The sequence below is a fragment of the Cervus canadensis genome, chromosome 31 (assembly GCF_019320065.1).
Source record: "Cervus canadensis isolate Bull #8, Minnesota chromosome 31, ASM1932006v1, whole genome shotgun sequence".
NCBI classification, from domain to species: Eukaryota; Metazoa; Chordata; class Mammalia; order Artiodactyla; family Cervidae; genus Cervus; species Cervus canadensis.
In genome coordinates, this window is record NC_057416.1 from 25045894 (window position 1) to 25063463 (window position 17570).

Genomic DNA, 17570 nt, shown 5'->3' on the forward strand with positions numbered 1-17570 from the left:
GTGCCCGACTCTTTGCGACCCCATGGACTGTGTAGCCCACCAGGCTCCTTTGTCCATGAGATTTTCCAAGCAAGGATACTGGAGTGGGTTGCCATTTCCTTCTCCAGGGGATCTTCCCAACCCAGGGATCGAACCCGGGTCTCCTGCACCGCAGGCAGATTCTTTACCGACTGAGCTTCAAGGGAAGCCCAATAAAACTTATTATAATGTTACTATAAACAAAAAATAAAGTATTGGCTCAGGACATACAAAAATAGCAGAATCAGAAGACAATCCAGAAATAAATCTAAGTATCTATGAAAATTTAGGACTTCTCAGGTGGTGCTAGTGGTAAAGATCCCGCCTGCCAATACAAGGAGACATAAGAGACATTGGTTCAATCCCTGGATTGGGAAGATTCGCTGGAGGAGGAAATGGCAACCCACTCCAGTATTCTTGCCATGGACAAAGAGCCTGGTGGGCAACAGTCCGTAGGGTCGCAAAGAGCCAGACACGACTGAAGTAACTTAGCACACATGAAAATTTAACACATAAAGGTATCTGGTCAAATTGTTAAGAAAGAGATGGTTTATTTATTAAATAGAGCCAACACAAATGGTTATTTAAAAAAAAAAACAAAACTAGATCCTTGAGAACATAATATAAAAAATTCAAGTTGATATAGTAGAATTAATTATGACACTCTAGCACTACCAAGCATTTCAGGGGAAAGGAAATCTACAATGTTAGAAAAATTATTAATGAAATGAGTAACTGTGGACAAATCCAGCTTCAATAATGATAAAAAGTATGCCAAAAGATTAAAAATACAATGGTGAAAGGGACAGAGATGATGGTGAAGCTAAGAGGACTAGGGCACAGATGAAATGGGAGGTACGGAAAAAAACTGTGGTTAAAAAGGTTAAGAGAGTGTGTGCAATTCCAGAACAGTGTCAGCTTCTGGTAATGCGTTCCCAAGTGAGAATGAAGCATTACACCAAGTAGGCCAAGAGCAAAAAGATCCAGGCCCATGGAAAGGAAGAGGATGATGACAGAATACCAGAAGGATACATTCCTTCTGACGTCACAATGAAAAAATAGAACACTAAGAGGGAAAATATGAATACTGGAGGATTTTTACAAGATTTCCAATATATCAGGTTGCACTGATCATTAGAGAGCAAAGGATTATGGTCTATATGATGGGAAGGAAAAATCCCAGATGAAAGGAATATATAATGTTAACATACAAATGTTAAATATATAATATACAAGGTTAACACCCAATTCTATACAAACAGATTTTCAATAAATGTCTCTTGAATTGGGGAGAGGGGATTTTAGAGAAAGTTAAACAATACATTGGTTTCATGGGCTGGGAAGCTTGAAACTAAATTTTGTTGAAGGGCAGAGAATGCCTCTAAGTTGCTATCATTAAAAACCACCTGTTCAATAATTCTCTTCTTTAACCTAAAGAAGGTTATGGACCCTTATTTGTCCGTTAATATGGGCAGGAGTGCACATGCTAAGTCACTTCAGTCATGCCCAACTCTTTGCAACGCTATGGACTGGAGCCCCCCAGGCTCCCCTGTCTACAGGTTTCTCCAGGCAAGAAGACGAGTGGATTGCCATGTCCTCTTCCAGGGGAATCTTCCCAACCCAGGGATAGAACCCGCGTCTCTTGAGTCTCCCACATTTGCAGGCAGGTTCTTTACCGCTAGTGCCACCTGGGCACAAGCATCTGGCTGAAAATCAGATCATTTCTTAATTAATTCAAAATTCAACATCCATGAAACCATAATTACATGTCACATGTTTCAGCAGATATTTCTAGAGGTTGTTCAGAAGGTTTAATGTCCTTGGAAGGAGAAGTCCAGCAGTGAGAAGAATGTCGCAGTAATCGAGGACAAGCCTAGCAGGAAAGAAGGGGTGTGAAGGCCAGGAGTGCGCCTGAAAGCAGGGCGCACCTTGTCAGAGTCCAGCCCCAGGGCCTCCTGGCAACAGAAGCAGCAGTGAAAAGACTTGGGGTCCTGGTCTAGGGTCTGCTTGTCACGAAGGTCTCAAGGTGGCGAGGCAGAAACTTGCTCTAAAAACCACTGACTGGGGAGTTTTGGGGGAGATCATATCCTGAAAGCAGAAGGCCACGATGAACTCTCTGAAGTCCTGGGGTGGGACTCTCACCTCCAGGAAGACCTGAGAAGCCATCTGCCACTGACTAGGCTTACCACAAGGCCAACGTGGCCAAGGCTGGCTTGGTAGACGACCTTGAGAAGCTTAAAGCCCTTAAGGTCCTGAACCAGAAAGTAAATATACCGCCCAGGTGGGCGCTCAAGAAAAAGATGATGTGAAAAACTGTGCTGAGTTTTTGTCTCTCTCAAAGACCAGGAACAAAGAACATGAGAAAGAGCTGGAGAAGATGAAAAACATTAATTCCATTTGATGAGACAACCACTGAGGATTTGAATGAAGTCTTCCCAGAAACCAAATTAGACAAGAAGTATCCCTACTGGCATCTAAAGCCTACTGCAAATTTGTAAGCTTGAGTCTACGAGAAAGTTCTGGCCCCTGGCCCTTGAATTATAAAATCTGGGCATTAAAAATAACTATATACTGGCCAAAAAAAAAAGGTTTCATGTCAACACCTTGTGAACACATGTATTTAAAGAAAGCTTGATTTCATTGTAGTAATTTAGAAAGTTCTATTCTTAATTCTCTCTTGAGTTCTTCTTCAACCCGAGGCTTAGCAATGGGTGACTTAGAGCTTGGGAGGCGAGCAGGACATCTGAAATACCTAAATGCAGAATGGTCATCATAAAGTTGCTATGTTTTGTTAACCCGCCCCTCAGTCTTACACACAGGAGTTGTGCTAAGTTGCTTAATCGTATCCAACTCTTTGTGACCCTATGGACTGTAGCCCACCAGGCTCCTCCGTCCATGGGATTCCCCAGGCAAGAATACTGGAGTGGGTTGCCATTCCCTTCTCCAGGGGATCTTCCTAACCCAGGGATCAAATCCAGGTCTCCCACACTGCAGGCAGATTCTTACCATTTCAGCTATCCGGGAAGCCCTTGAGTAGTCATGAAGTATCAAGGCAACAAGGATGAGAGTCTGGTGCATAAAATGAAATGCTAAATAATCTAGGTAATAGAAATTCTGAGCAATTTGATAGTGACGGTTCATCCTATAGTGTGAGCTGGCAGCCACATAAGAATATAAAAAATGTTACGAAATATTTAGTAATACATATATGGATATACACTTTTGGAAGTTAATGGTTAGTAGCATGTTTACCTACTATAATTACAATAAGTTAAAGTATAATTGTTAAGTCAGTACAATAGTAAGAAGCTGAAGCAAACTTGTAAATTAATATGACTGGCATGTTTAAAAAGTACATATGTATGAGTAGGTAAACATTTCCAATTTTCTTTTAATTTGATCATGAAAGTTGTTCAAGGAAGGATGTTAACATAATGATTTTTGCACAGAGTTGTCCCAGGCTTTCTGGAAGGGTGAAAGAGTGGCAAACAAACCCCTGGAACAAGAAAATACTGGTATGGAGACAGTGACATTACAGAGCAACATCAACCACAGGTTTTAACAAGACGGGAGGGATCTGGTAAACCTTTCCACAAATTCATGGGAGACAGTCTATTAAGAGAAAAACTATTAATAGAAGTGTCTTCAAGAATTTTTTCTCTACTAGAAGCTATCTAGCATAGAAACTCTGACTTAAATCTGCAGAGGATGTATGCATTTGATTTGAAAGGGTATGGCTAAAACATTTAACCAAAATCTCTATTAAACTTAATTCTTGAGATTCCCTGAAGGTCCAAGGTTAGGACTCAACTCTCACTACTGAGGGTCTGAGTTCAACTCCTGGTTGGGGAACTGAGATCCTACATACAAACAAACAAGCAAACAAAAAACAACCAATAACAATAAACTTAAGAATTCTGTATTCATTGAGCTCTTTTGAGATTTTTTCTTTAGAACAATTTAGCGAGAAAAAAATGTCTTACAAAAGAGTTGGGGAAAAAAGGTTCAGTTTCTCCTCATTTTAATCTGTTTCAGGAGATGCTAAGAAATACTAGAAAATTGTGTTTAGCTGTGGGAAAAAATCCAAATGAAAGAAATATCAATTTTCCCATTCTTTGGGAAGTTGTATTAGAGAACAGAAAACAGAAACAAATATCAACTCCAGAAGATAAATAAGCAACACATGTTTAGGTATAAAATTACACTGGAAAATTAATAAGTGTGTTATGAATTTGTCAAATTAACAGATTAAGTGGAGCACAGGGAGCTGGGTGGTAAGCCAAGGTTCAACAACAGATCACAAGAGGAAATGAAATAAAGAAGTTCATTCTTCACAAGTCCTAGAGGAAGTACTTGACAAGCCTCAAGGAACCACAAGGAGGTCAAGGCAGAGAGCAGACAGAGACCAGACCTGAGGCACACGCCTTTCTTAGTGTCTATGTGAAGCGCGAAGAGCTCATTCATTGGAAAAGACCCTGATGCTGGGAAAGACTGAAGGCAGGAGGAGAAGGGGACGACAGAGGATGAGATGGCTGGATGGCATCACCGACTCAATGGACACAAGTTTGGGTAAACTCTGGGAGTCGGTGATGGACAGGGAGGCCTGGCGTGCTGCAGTTCATTGGGTCGCAAAGTCGGACACGACTGAGCAACTGAACTGAGCTGAACTGAGGTGCTTTGGGCTTCCTGGGTTAAGCCTATATTGATAAACTCAAACCAAATGACCAGGGTTTTGGTAAGCCACCTGGGCACAGAAGGGCAAGGCAGTGGGAGGGAGAGGACACAGCTGACTAGCAGTGCTGTCAGAAACCCGCATGTTTCTGTGACTCTGAGGGTCACTATGTAGGGTATGCACTTGCTTGAGGGGGCATCAGTTTAAGGTCACTGCAGGCTGCTGGGCCAAACCAAATGGATGCCAACAAGAAACACCATGGAGTAGCTTAGCTAAACTCTCAACCAAGCTTGAGATGAAAACTAGAGAAATGATCAGTGTGGCAAGATTTGGGTAAAGAATCTATTTCAGTCAATTAAGTTCAATTATCTAAGCAGGTGAGTTTTAAAATAGTTTTTAAAGATGTCTGAAAAAAAGAAAGTCTTGTGCTGAGAAAAAAGATCTTAACACCACCTCTGGGGGGAAAAATACTATTCAGCAAGTTTGTTAGCCAAGTACATGTACTTTCCAATTACAGATCACTGGCTATGCAAACACCAGGAACTAACATTCATATGCATGAAATGACCTATATTTCTAGTCTTGGAGAACCAAAGGCAGCAGTTCTCAAATTACAGTCCCGAGACCAGCAGCGTCAGTATCACCTGGAAATTTACAGGCAATGAAAACCTTCTGGCTGGATCCTAGACCTATTAATCAGAAACTCTTAGAGCTGAGCTGAGCAATCCATGACTTGACAAGTTCTTCAGGTGATTCTGATGTAAGCTAAGTTTGAGATCTACTGGTAGATAATGCTGAGGAAAGCATCCAATCAGCTACGTAAGAACCATTCTTTTCTTTCTTCTTTTTAATATTAGCAATCTCTTAACCAGTATCACTATTAGGTGAAAGAAATGCTCTTAACTAGGGACCTCACTTTCAGACTTAATGCTCCTGCAAAGGAAGAATCCAAAAGAAATTTTATAAGAATGTGGTTTTGCTTTTGGGGGAGGGAAGGGAGGCAGTTATTCATTTAACAAGTATTTAACAAGCAGTTACTTTGTTCCAGGCACTCACCAAGAAGGAAAGACAAGGAAGTAGAGAAAAACTCTGAAAGCCACCAACAATTCTATTCTGGGTACTCTTCAGTGTATTCCTAATAACAGACTGTCTATTCTTGGAGTACACCTAGAGAGTAGCACCCACGTGAGTAATAAGGTATATAGATTGAAAGCAATGGACTAGCAAAGCAAAAAATCCTTGGTTTATCCCTGATGATCTAGAATCAGTGGTTCTCAAACTTTTAACATATATCAGAATCACCTAGAGGGCTTATTAAAACACAGATTCCTAGGTCCAATCTCTGGAGTTTCCATCCTCAGTATTCTGAGGCCCCCAATTTTTTTACTTCTAATAAATACCCAAGTGATGCTGATGGTCCAGGAACCACATTTTGAGAACCCCCAATCTAGACGATCAGGCACAAAACAAATGTGGGCATTCCACGCAGGAAAAGTCTAGGGATTACCAGTACATTCCTCAAGACTTATTTCAATTATAATTATTGCTCAGACTTAGTTTGCTGCCCTCAGGGCAAAGATAATAGGCAAGAGAGAGATTACCTTTTAAGCAATTTTATCATGATAAACTGTGATCAGCTGTCTATGTTGGATTAATAAATCTCCAATATGAGGGATTTCCTAAACTAGAAGCAAAAACTGGTCCTCAAATATTTCCATAATTGTGATGCAGAAATCCAAATCTTGTTTTAATATTCTGTACTATACGGATGGACTTCTCTAAAAATTTGAGGCAGGCTCTCCCTTCGGGCCCAAGGAAAATCCTGTATCTACCTAATTATATACAGCCAAATGAGAGTAAAGTTAGAAGTAATTTACATGCTTTAAAGACTATCCCAAGAGCCTGGGCTATGGGAAAAGAGTACTTCCAGTTTAGCTGCTTTTCAACAGGAGAATAATTAAAGTTAAGGAGTCCCCAAGGCTTAGGAGTCCCCTGGTTCCTTTCCCTTGAGAGTCTAGAAGCTTTGAGAAAAATAGATCAAGTTCCACAAAGAGGTCAAAGTCATTCTGGCTACAAAGGTGAGAAAACAGATCGACTCTTCAATAACACAATCCTCCAGTCCTTAGTCCTTCCTTCAATCTTCTCAAATGCCAAATTCTGATTGGCTTGACCCAAACAGAATCATTCAACTATGGAGTAAATTAGCAAATGATAACTTGAAACCTACTGCATAACAAGGAAGATAACCTGGATTACCTAACTGGATTATCTACCCTTATCCTCCATATCAACCTTGTTTTATGCTATTTATAGATAAATACAACTTGGGAGTAACTGTTACTATTAGTGAGCCCAAGTATTAAATATAAAGAATGTCTTCCTCTAAGATACTGAAACACACTGTATTGTAAACACAGTGAAAAGTCAATGACAACAGCTAGAAAGTTGCCACCTTGCCTGCTTAAAGTCACTTCTTGTCCTCTCCATGCAGAAACAAGCAGAGAGATGATTGCTTAGCCGAAGACCTGGAAAGTAGATGTTTTGCTGAAAAGTGTAAAATATGTAAGTTGTGTTACCAGACTGTGAAAGATGAAGGATAGATCAATATAACCCCAATCTTGAGTTCATTCTCTGCTCAACAGATGGAAATTATTTGTAAGAGGAGTCAGGGAATTGTTGAAAAGCACAGGGATTAAAATTAGTAGGTAACCTATTACGGCTATGAGACTTTTTAAAAGACGTTAGGGAAATATGAAGTAATAATCAGATGACTAATGATAATCACATACAATTTTCAAGAGGCTTAAAAAGAAAACCTTGGAAGAGAAATAACAATAAAAGCAACCTATAATCCTGGTAGAAAGATTATCAGTTACTTTCTCTAACAACAAAATAATCTCTGAAATTGGTCAGATCTAAAACCCACACAATTCTTTTTTTAGTGTTTATTTATTTGGCTGCATCGGATCTCAGTTGTGGCACGTGGGCTTAATTGCCCTGGTGACATGTGGGATCTTAGTTCCCTGACCAGGGATTGAACCTGAATATCCTGCATTGGAAGACAGATTCTTAACCACTGGACCACCTGGGAAGTACCCCCACATAATTCATTTTTCTTTATGTAGGAAAATAACTAGATATGGGGCATCCCTTGGTAAGTATCTAACTTGAACTGAACCAATGCTGAATCGACTTTTCCTCCTGCACTGGCCTGTTTTCTAGTTAAAAACCAAGAGATTCTTCAGACTGCCCTCTAAGATCAATGAACTGTGCACTGAATCATTCTTGCCATTCAAGATGTTCCTCTTGTTTAAGAATATTAAGCTATCTTACTTTATTGGTCCAAAGAATTCAACAGTAGTTTAATTTTCTACACATCTTGGTATGGAAAATATAGCCACCAATCATATTCACCGAATATGGTCCACTGAATGTAAAAGTAGGAAATGTATAGCTGAGGCCAGAAACATAAGTTTAAAAAAATTTTTTTTCCCTAGTGGTCATGTATTGATGTGAGAGTTGGACTATAAAGAAAGTTGAGTGCCGAAGAATTGATGCTTTTGAATTGTGGTGTTGGAGAAGACTCTTGAGAGTCTCTTGGACTGCAAGGAGATCCAACTAGTCCATCCTAAAGGAAATCAATCCTGGGTGTTCTTTGGAGGGTCTGATGTTGAAACTGAAACTCCAATACTTTGGCCATCTGATGCAAGGAGCTGACTCATTTGAAAAGACCCTGGTGCTTGGAAAGATAGAGGGCAGGAGAAGGGGACGACTGAGGATAAGATGGTTGAATGGCATCACTGACTCAATGGACATGAGTTTGGGTGGGCTCTGGGAGTCGGTGTTGGACAGGGAGGCCTGGCATGCTGCAGTTCATGGGGTCGCAAAGAGTTGGACACGACTGAGCGACTGAACTGAACTGAAACTATGTATATTTGTAATGGAGTCATGTCCAGAAAACACTAATACACAATTATAACTTCTAAGTAAGTTTATTTAATTATCCATCGTTCTCATGAAAGAGATAAACCATTCACTTAAAAATTAATCTTTTTCCCATGTTTGAATTTGAGACGGTAACAACCAGCAATTATCCAATATTCTTTCACATTAGCAACAAATAAAATGTGCATTCTTACTAACATCAGAATAGATTTTAATATATAAAGAACAAACAAGTAGTTACCAGTGAGAGGGAAGACAGACATAGACACAGACAGACTAGAAACTTAAAGGGCTTCAAAGAAACCTGTAGACAAACCTTGAATATTATCAAGATCCCAGAAAAAAAGGAACTAGAATACAAGTCATAGCACCTTAGGCAGAGAAATGAACTTGGATCAGTTTTCTTGACTTCTGTGATGTTATTCTTTTGCCAGACTTTTAGTCCCACTTTTGGATAGCCCATAAATACAGCAGTGACCAAAACAGAATAATGTGCTATTAGCTTTTCTTCAGACTCAACAAATTTGTAGCAAATAATTATTTTAAAAAATTAGCATAAATAGTTCATACAGATTGTTTTAAAGAGAAGATTATTTAACTTATGCCCTAGATCAGAGATAAATATATTTTTAGCAGCAGTTTGGTAAAGCCAGATCACCTGGTTCAAAATCCTGTTTTGCCTCTTACTAACTGTGCAACTTTGGACACTTAACCCAATCTCTCTGTGCCTCAGCTGCTTCATATATAAAAACAAGAAAATTAGTATCTATTCAGGGGCTGCTCTGGTGCCTCAGTGGTAAAGAATCCGCTTGCCAGTGTAGGAGAGACAGGTTTCGTCCCTGATCAGCGAAGATCCCACAGGCCATGGAGCGACTAAGCCCGTGTGCTACAATTACTGTGCTCCAGAGCCCAGGAGCCTGAACTACTGAGCCCTCACACCTAGAGTCAGTGCTCCACAAGAGAAGCCACTGCAATGAGAAGCCCACACACCGCAACTAGAGAGTAGCCTCCGCCAGCCCCAACTAGAGGGGAAAAAGCCCATGCAGCAACACAGACCCAGCACAGACAAAAATAAATAAATAAAAATTATTTTAAAAATTCTCAACAAGCTAATTCAGTTAATCAACACTCTCCTGTTATACTGGTTAACTGAATTAATATATGCAACACAGAAAAATGATTGCTTTATAGTAAAGTGCTCTGTAAGCGTTGGCTATTACAGGTGTATATTTAAATCACATAAAGACATGTAGTTTTTTAATCCTTACAGTTTAATATTAAACATCTAACATTCCTCCATCCTTTTGCATCTAGTTACACTATTTATTGACCTGTGAAGCCCTATGCTCTTTTTAGCCTTAAGAAAGAATAAGAATATGCAACATGCTTGCTAAATGCCTCAGACGGATAGGCACAAAGTATTTGAAGAAACTAAAATACTTCGTTTAATTGATTGGATAGGGCTTGAAAGATGCCTGTAAACACAAAATTTGGGTCTTTTTAGAGACAGAGATGGATTTGTGGAACATTTAAAATGTGTTCACTGAAGTTACTTCCTATTCCCTGGCTAACTATGACACCATACAAATACACCCCACAGAATCTAAGGGATGTATAAACTTTAAATAAGATTGTCATTTCAAGGTCAAAAGGGCTTACAGACGTCCCTGACCACCACTACATTGGATAATTCTACTAACAAAGAATCTGGCTTTACAAAAGCTTTGTCCCTTTTGGACTTTTTCAATGATTAATGGCATAAAATAGTGGTAATGTTTTCATCTATATTAGGAAGTATTTGTTCATATCTTCCTTTACGAATGATCATTCATTTTTTTGCTCATAGTTTCTGTTAAGATCAAGCATTAAAATGCTTATGTGAGCTTTAAAGATCTCTCAAAACAAGGCTTTACTTGTAAGTCAGAGTACAGGACACTGCCTTATTAAAACAGAGGTACAGCAAGGTGCAATAAATGTGGATTAATGGGAAAAACAAAGGATTGGCGGTCAAAAACCTAGGCTTGAGGTTCCTGCTCTGCTACTAACTAGCTATTTCAGTTTATAAAACCGAAAATGTGTTCTGAAAATAACCTCTCTCAAGTTCACCGGTAAATTTATTTTGGGAGGAGGGAGTCTCACACTCTTTAGAAAGTCTGTTAAGCTATATTATCTTCTCCACAAAAAAAATGAACACAATTCACTCTTTTTTTTTGGCAAAGAATTAGGAACTTCTGTACTCACTGAAGTCCATGTATCCCAAGTTTAGAACTTTTAAATGAGACAATTACAATGGTACCTGCTGATTTAATACCAAAAATGCCGCTTACCCATTTTCATTACCCCCACACTTCGAAGTTTGGGTGTTCAACCTGTAAATATATCAGAGCTAATAAGTTTATGCTTAGAAAACCGTCAAGGAAACACCACTTTATCCTCATCAGCAAAAAGAAAGTATTTCCCCCCACTTGAGGAGTATGTGCTCTCCTAGGAGGTTTGAGATTTCTATCCTGACAAGCTAGACCCTCAAACCAGTGATTTTCTCTATTGCACTGAAAGTGTGTTAGTCGCTCAGTCAAGTCTGCCTCTTTGCGACCACATGGACTTGCCCACATAGCTGGCCAGGCTCCTCTGTCCGTGGGATTCTCCAGGCAAAAACACTGGAGTGGGTTGCCATTCCCTTCTCCAGGGGATCTTCCCGACCCAAGGATAGAACCCAGGCCTCCTGCATAGCAGGCAGATTCTTTACTGTCTGAGCCACCACGCATTATTGTCCTCAAAATTCTCAAGCTGAATTACAGTAAACCTCTTGAAGAAACTTAAAAAAAAAAAAAAAATTTATATCTAGGGTCTAATAAGCACTAGCAAAGCTATCCAAAAAGGAAACTTAGGTTCTGATAAGGACTGAACCGTTGATATGTATTCACAGCCGCACTGCTGAAAGCCGTAGCAGGAGCTTTGCCAGAGTCTCAGCTGTTGTAATTAAAGACAGACCCTCAGGAGCAGCCACCGTTAGTGGCGAAGTGCTGTCATTACAAAGGCTTTGCATTATGTGGATTACACATTTCAAGCATACAGAGTTGCTACCAGACCTCAGGGACCATCTTTACCGGCAAAACTGCTCATTAAAGCAATCAAGTTTTCTCTATGCATGTGTTTAAAATTTTCTAAACTTCGCTTAGCTTGTTGGGCAACTTTACCTAACCATGTGAAACAGAGACATCTCTATAGAAGTTCTGACAGTCTCACTCTACTACTTGACCAATTTTAAAAACCAAAGCATTACAAAGTAAAAACCAACCACCCAAGAACATCACTTATAGACACATCAGATCAACAAATAAAATACTGCTGCTCTGGAAATAACTGTTGGACCCCCCAAAAATCACTTTTTAAGTAAATAAGTATAAGCAACAAAATATGAATAGAATAAAACAAAGATTTAGAGGAAAGCCAATTCCAACTGTGCAACACAATCATGGTTCATGATCTAATAGAAAAACGTGCAGGTATTTCAAACCCTCTAAATCATCCTTCAACAAAGTACAGATATTTCTAAATAAATGAGAAAGGAAACAGGAACACAGAAAAGCAAACCAAAGTAGTATGCTTACCAAAAAAATCATAATTGCCAGTTTTCTAAAATTAATCACCCAAGTAATAATTGGGTGATTATTTTCCCAAACTTAAGATTTTGCAACCCAAGTACAGTATGATTATTGTTGTTTAGCCACTAAGTCCTGTCCGACTCTTGTAACCCCACGGACTGTAGCCCGCCAGGCTCCCACATCCACCTTTCTTGGGGTTTCCCAAGAAAAAACACTAGAGTGGGTTGCCATTTTCTTCTCTCAGGTATCTTCCCGACCAAGGGATAGAACCGGCGTCTCTTGCATTGGCAGGTGTATTATTTACTTCTGGGAAGCCCACATTATGATAGCCTTCAGCATAATAAAACATAATTTTATAACTTAAAAGTGCCCATGTACACTAGTTGTACTCAGAGAAAAAATGATTCTCACATAACTTGTCATTGAGTAGAAGTGCAATAATATTTATCATCGATAAAAGTACTATAATTATATTTTACTGGTTCTATAAAGTAATTTTTACATATTCTTGACATACATCGAGCTATAATTGACATCACTTTCAGGTGTACAACATTCCACATGTATATACTGCAAAGAGGTGAAAACATTAACATATTAAATGATAAAAGTAAAAAATGGCTAAAAATTATACTAACATTGAAATTATCACTAGCCACTAGTTAGAAATTCCGGAAAACGTAAACAAAAGTTATGCTATTTTTTCTCGTTGTTCAACAACTGAACTCTACAGATAATTCCTTTTTTTCCCCCCCAGTCATATGAATTCTTCCATACGTTTTTTAAAAAGAAAATGTACATGGGTATTCAAGATACTTGAGGCATTCTCTTCAAAGTTTTACATCTTTATGTTTCAGTAAGGTTCGGATATTTAAGTATCTGGGCAGTAAAGCAGACTTGTTTCTGTTTTAATTGAAAGCTTTTAACAAAGTGAGCAATGACCGAGTATCGAAAAGGTTTCTAAATTCTGACTTCACTCCTCCAGTCCCCTTGGGCCTCAAATGTTAAAACGGTACCCTCTTTCCAATCAACAATATCTTTTGAATGAAGCCTAAAACCTTTTAAGAATATCTCATAAACGAAATTAACAGTTTTCTAAATGTGAACTCAAAGACATTTAAAGCCTGTACTACTTCCATTCCCTCTACACATACACGACACACTGTCGAAAGGAGAATTCAAAAACTTGTTATAATTTTATGCCACTCTGACTTCATACTTTGAAACAGTCCCATATTCATCTGTCGCTCCCAAAAGCGAATAATGCACTCACAGTTGGGATGCTTCACATTGCACTTGGAATCCACAATTTTGAAAACTTGAGGGAACTGTGGTTAAAGCCTTGCAATTACCAACAACCTCAGCCTGTTTTCTTTAACATCATTAAGCATTACTAAGTCATTTCTTTCCACACAGCCATGACGGCGGCCAAGGACATCAAATAAATACTGAGAAACTAACTGGAATATACTGAGCATTCCAAACAAATGGAGAAAATTCAACCCTAAGTACGGGAAGGAAGGAAACTGCCTTGAAAGATCTAAGTGGGCGCGAGTTTAGGAAATGGCTCAAACTAAACTACCTGGCAGTCGGGAGACGTTTTTTGCACCCACACCACCGTGGGATCTTAGGCGTTTCACGAAGATCAGAGAGCTGAATCAAGGAGTCAAGAACTACCGACGACACAGCAGCCTCGCAAACACTCCACCCAGCCCTTACAACGGCCGCATCGCCCGGGACACGCGGCGGCCGCATCGCCGGGCGCGTTAGGTCCGCCCGCCCGTCGGGGCTGCTCACCCCTCGCTGATGCCCGAGCGCCCTTCGCGCCCCGCTCCCGAGCCGCCCTCGCCTACCCGAACGCCCCCAAGTCCACCCGCTCCGGCAGCGGAGGGCCAGCGCCGGCGGGCATCGTCCGGAGAGCGCGGGCTCTGCTCCGAGGCGACGCGGCGCGCGGACGGCCGCACCGGCCCGGGCGGCTCAGCGCCTCGGGGCGCCGCGAGAGCAGCTGTCACGCCGGCGGCTTTCGGCGTCTGGCGCTCCGCAGCCGCGGGCGGCGCGTGAACCTGAGGGGGCGGCGGGTGCCGGGAGAAGCCACGCCCACCATGACGGCCCCGGCCCCGCCCCCAGGGTGCCTCCCCACCCCCACACACCCCCATCCCCCACCTCTGCCTCTGCGGCCCGCAACGAACGCCAGTGACTTCCTTCCGAAGGCCCGCAGGATTCCAGACTCTCTTCACTGCTTTCGGGCGACAAAGAACCGCGGACCCCTGGGTGCGGGCGACGCCGCGTCCGAGCTATGGGGCTTCCCCCTCCTGCTGCCTCAGCGTCCCTCAAGAGAAGCTAAAAGTTAAGCTAAAAGTTCACTCTAGGCATCGGGGCGTTCACTCCCCTCGCAGGCCCCACCTTTGGGTCCAAATGCTGAACTTCGTGATAATTTAACATTCTCTCTTCAATTCAATCTGGCACCTTGCTGGCTGCTAAATCGCCTCTCCACCAACGCCACATTTGCCCCACAAACCTTGAGCAGCCTTCTTTGCCCGGCCAGTTCTTCAGAATCCAAATTTTCGAGGCGATACAGGCCATACAGAACATCCACCAACCTGCCCCCGAAGAAGCTTCAGGAAGGAAGCGGGCGCTCCTCAGGCACGTGTACCTACGCACGCGGAGGAGTCTGTGCCCCGAAGATACAACATCTGAGCCTGCGCAGACAGCGGAGCCAGCGGCCTTGGGGGGCGGAACCTGAGGATGGGGGTGGGGGGAGGGGGCGATTGGACCCTGAGCGTGAGTTCAGTGTCCCAACGAGTCTACCACATACGCTATTTGCACATGTGAAATTGAAGTGAAAGTCGCTTAGTCTGTTGAACTCTTTGAGACCCCTATGGATTGTAGCCGCCCCCGCTGCCCCCCGCCCCAGGCTCCTCTGTCCACGGGATTGTCCAGCAGGAAGACTGGAGTGGGTTGCCATGCCCGTTTCCAGGGGCTCTTCCCAACCCAGGGATCAAACCCAGGTCTCTTGCATTGCGGGCAGGTTCTTTACAGTCTGAGCCAGCAGGGAAGCACACGGTAGACCTTAAATAAAGATCATTTTGTCAAATGGCTAAATGGTCTATACCTGCTACTGGCATCCTTTCCACTCTGTTGGGGGCCTGGGTTCTCTTCCACAAAGCTGGGTAGAGTGGGCACTGTGAAGAAAAGTTTCCAGGCATCCGCAGAAGGGGCCATTCCGGTACAGTTTTGTTGACTGTAATTCAAAAAGTTTTTGAAAAACAGTGTATGTTAGACAGCTGAAGACCAACTGCCTTAGCTGAAGCTTGTACTTGGCGGTAGTAAACACTTCACAACAAGTTTGAGGGATGAGAATGACAAGATTTTAAAGACTCCTTGGATTAATTATAGCATGACCTATTATAGCCAAATTTAAGGATTATCTAGGTCATAGAATCCAGCTCCTCCAGTCCAGTCACTGAAACTTAACTTTCCATTCGCAGGCCTGCACCATCCTTCTCTAGTCATTTTGGAACAGGAAACCCAAATGATGCTTAGAGAGCTAACTTAGGCAGGTTGATAAGAAGTCCAAGCCTAAATCCGCTTTAAGGAGGAGGTGAACCTTCTTTCTTTTTCACATTCTTTTGCCTTGGATAAGTAGGCCTTGTAGGCAGCAGTATCTCTTGTTCAAGGACATGTCTTTTTTGAGCTTTGGATGAACATTACTGGAGGACTGGGGAAAACTTCCACAGCCTTGAGCTCTGGGTTAAGCTGTTCCTCTGGCTAATCTCATGCTGTTGTCATCCCAGGATGTATGTCACTGGGAAAGGGTCTGGGCAAAATTCTCACAGCCTTGAGGTATTTTTTATCTATTCTCAGCAGCTAGTTGAGAAGTATATAAGGCCCTGCTTCTGGCTAAGACAGGAAAGTGTCTGTCTACAATGTGGGAGACCTGGGTCCGATCCCTGGGTCGGGAAGATTCCCTGGAGAAGGAAACAGCAACACACTCCAGTATTCTTGCCTAGAAAATCGCATGGATGGAGGAGCTTGGTGCAGGCTACTGTCCATGGGGTCGCAAAGAGTCGTGCACGACTGAGCGACTTGCCTTTCAACTAGTGAGGTGGGTCCTCTCCTGCCCCCTTCTGATGTCTATGTCAGAAGCTTTTTCTGTCACTTTCACTTTAAATAAAATCCACACAAAGTTCTGAGTGACTGAGACTGTCTTTGGTCCTGTAGTTAAATCTCCTTTGGAGACCATGAATCTGGGGGCACCATTCACCATAAGCTATCATCTTGGGGATGCTAGCTTATCGTTCGGGAGCTTCAAGACAAGGTAAGGACACTTGGAGTATGTCAAGGCTGTATATTGTCACCCTGCTTATTTAACTTATATGTAGAATACATCATGAGAAATGACGGGCTGGGTGAAGCACAAGCTGGAATCAATATTGCCAGGAGAAATATCAATAACCTCACATATGCAGATGACACCACCCTTATGACAGAAAGCGAAGAAGAACTAAAGAACCTCTTGATGAAAGTGAAAGAGGAGAGTGAAAAATATGGCTTAAAACTCAACATTCAGAAAACTAAGATCATGGCATCCCATACCATCACTTCATGGCAAATAGACGGGGAAACAATGGAAACAGTGAGAGACTTTATTTGGCGGGGGGCGGGGCTCCAAAATCACTGCAGATGGTGACTGCAGCCATGAAATTAAGACACTTGCTCCTTGGAAGAAAAGTTATGACCAACCTAGACAGCATATTAAAGAGCAGAGACATTACTTTGCCAACAAGGGTCTGTCTAGTCAAAGCTATGGTTTTTCCAGTAGTCATATATGGATGTGAGAGCTGGACCATGAAAAAAGCTGAGCACCAAAGAATTGATGCTTTTGAACTGTGGTGTTGGAGAAGACTCTTGAGAGTCCCTTGGACTGCAAGGAGATCCAACCAGTTAATCCTAAAGGAAGTCAGTCCTGAATATTCATTGGAGGGACTGATGCTGAAGCTGAAACTCCAATACTTTGGCCACCTGATGTGAAGAATTGAGTCACTGGAAAAGACCCTGATGCTGGGAAAGATTGAAGGCAAGAGGAGAAGGGGACGACAGAGGATGAGATGGTTGGATGGCATCACCACGACTTGATGGACATAAGTTTGAGTAAGCTTCAGGAGTTGGTGATGGACAGGGAAGCCTGGTGTGCTGCAGTCCATGGGGTCTCAAAGAGTCGGACTCAACTGACTGAACTGAACTGAAAGACACTTTGAGCTCTAGTTCTTTTGTTCTCCTAGTAAACACGTTTTCTATTCTACTTTACTAACTCTCTGGTGTGCCTGTGT

The 17570-nt window shown here is 41.9% G+C and overlaps 1 protein-coding gene and 1 pseudogene across 1 annotated transcript in view; one reads left to right on the forward strand and one right to left on the reverse strand.

The window, feature by feature from the left end:
* Positions 1–14206, reverse strand: part of TEX15 (testis expressed 15, meiosis and synapsis associated) — a 74347-nt gene extending 60141 nt beyond the window's left edge. Inside the window, exon 1 of the mRNA XM_043454595.1 lies at positions 14094–14206. The gene's annotated coding sequence lies outside the window, so the exon portion shown is untranslated. The remainder of the gene's footprint in view (positions 1–14093) is intronic.
* Positions 862–2516, forward strand: LOC122432415 (annotated as a pseudogene).
* Positions 14207–17570: the final 3364 nt, after the last annotated feature.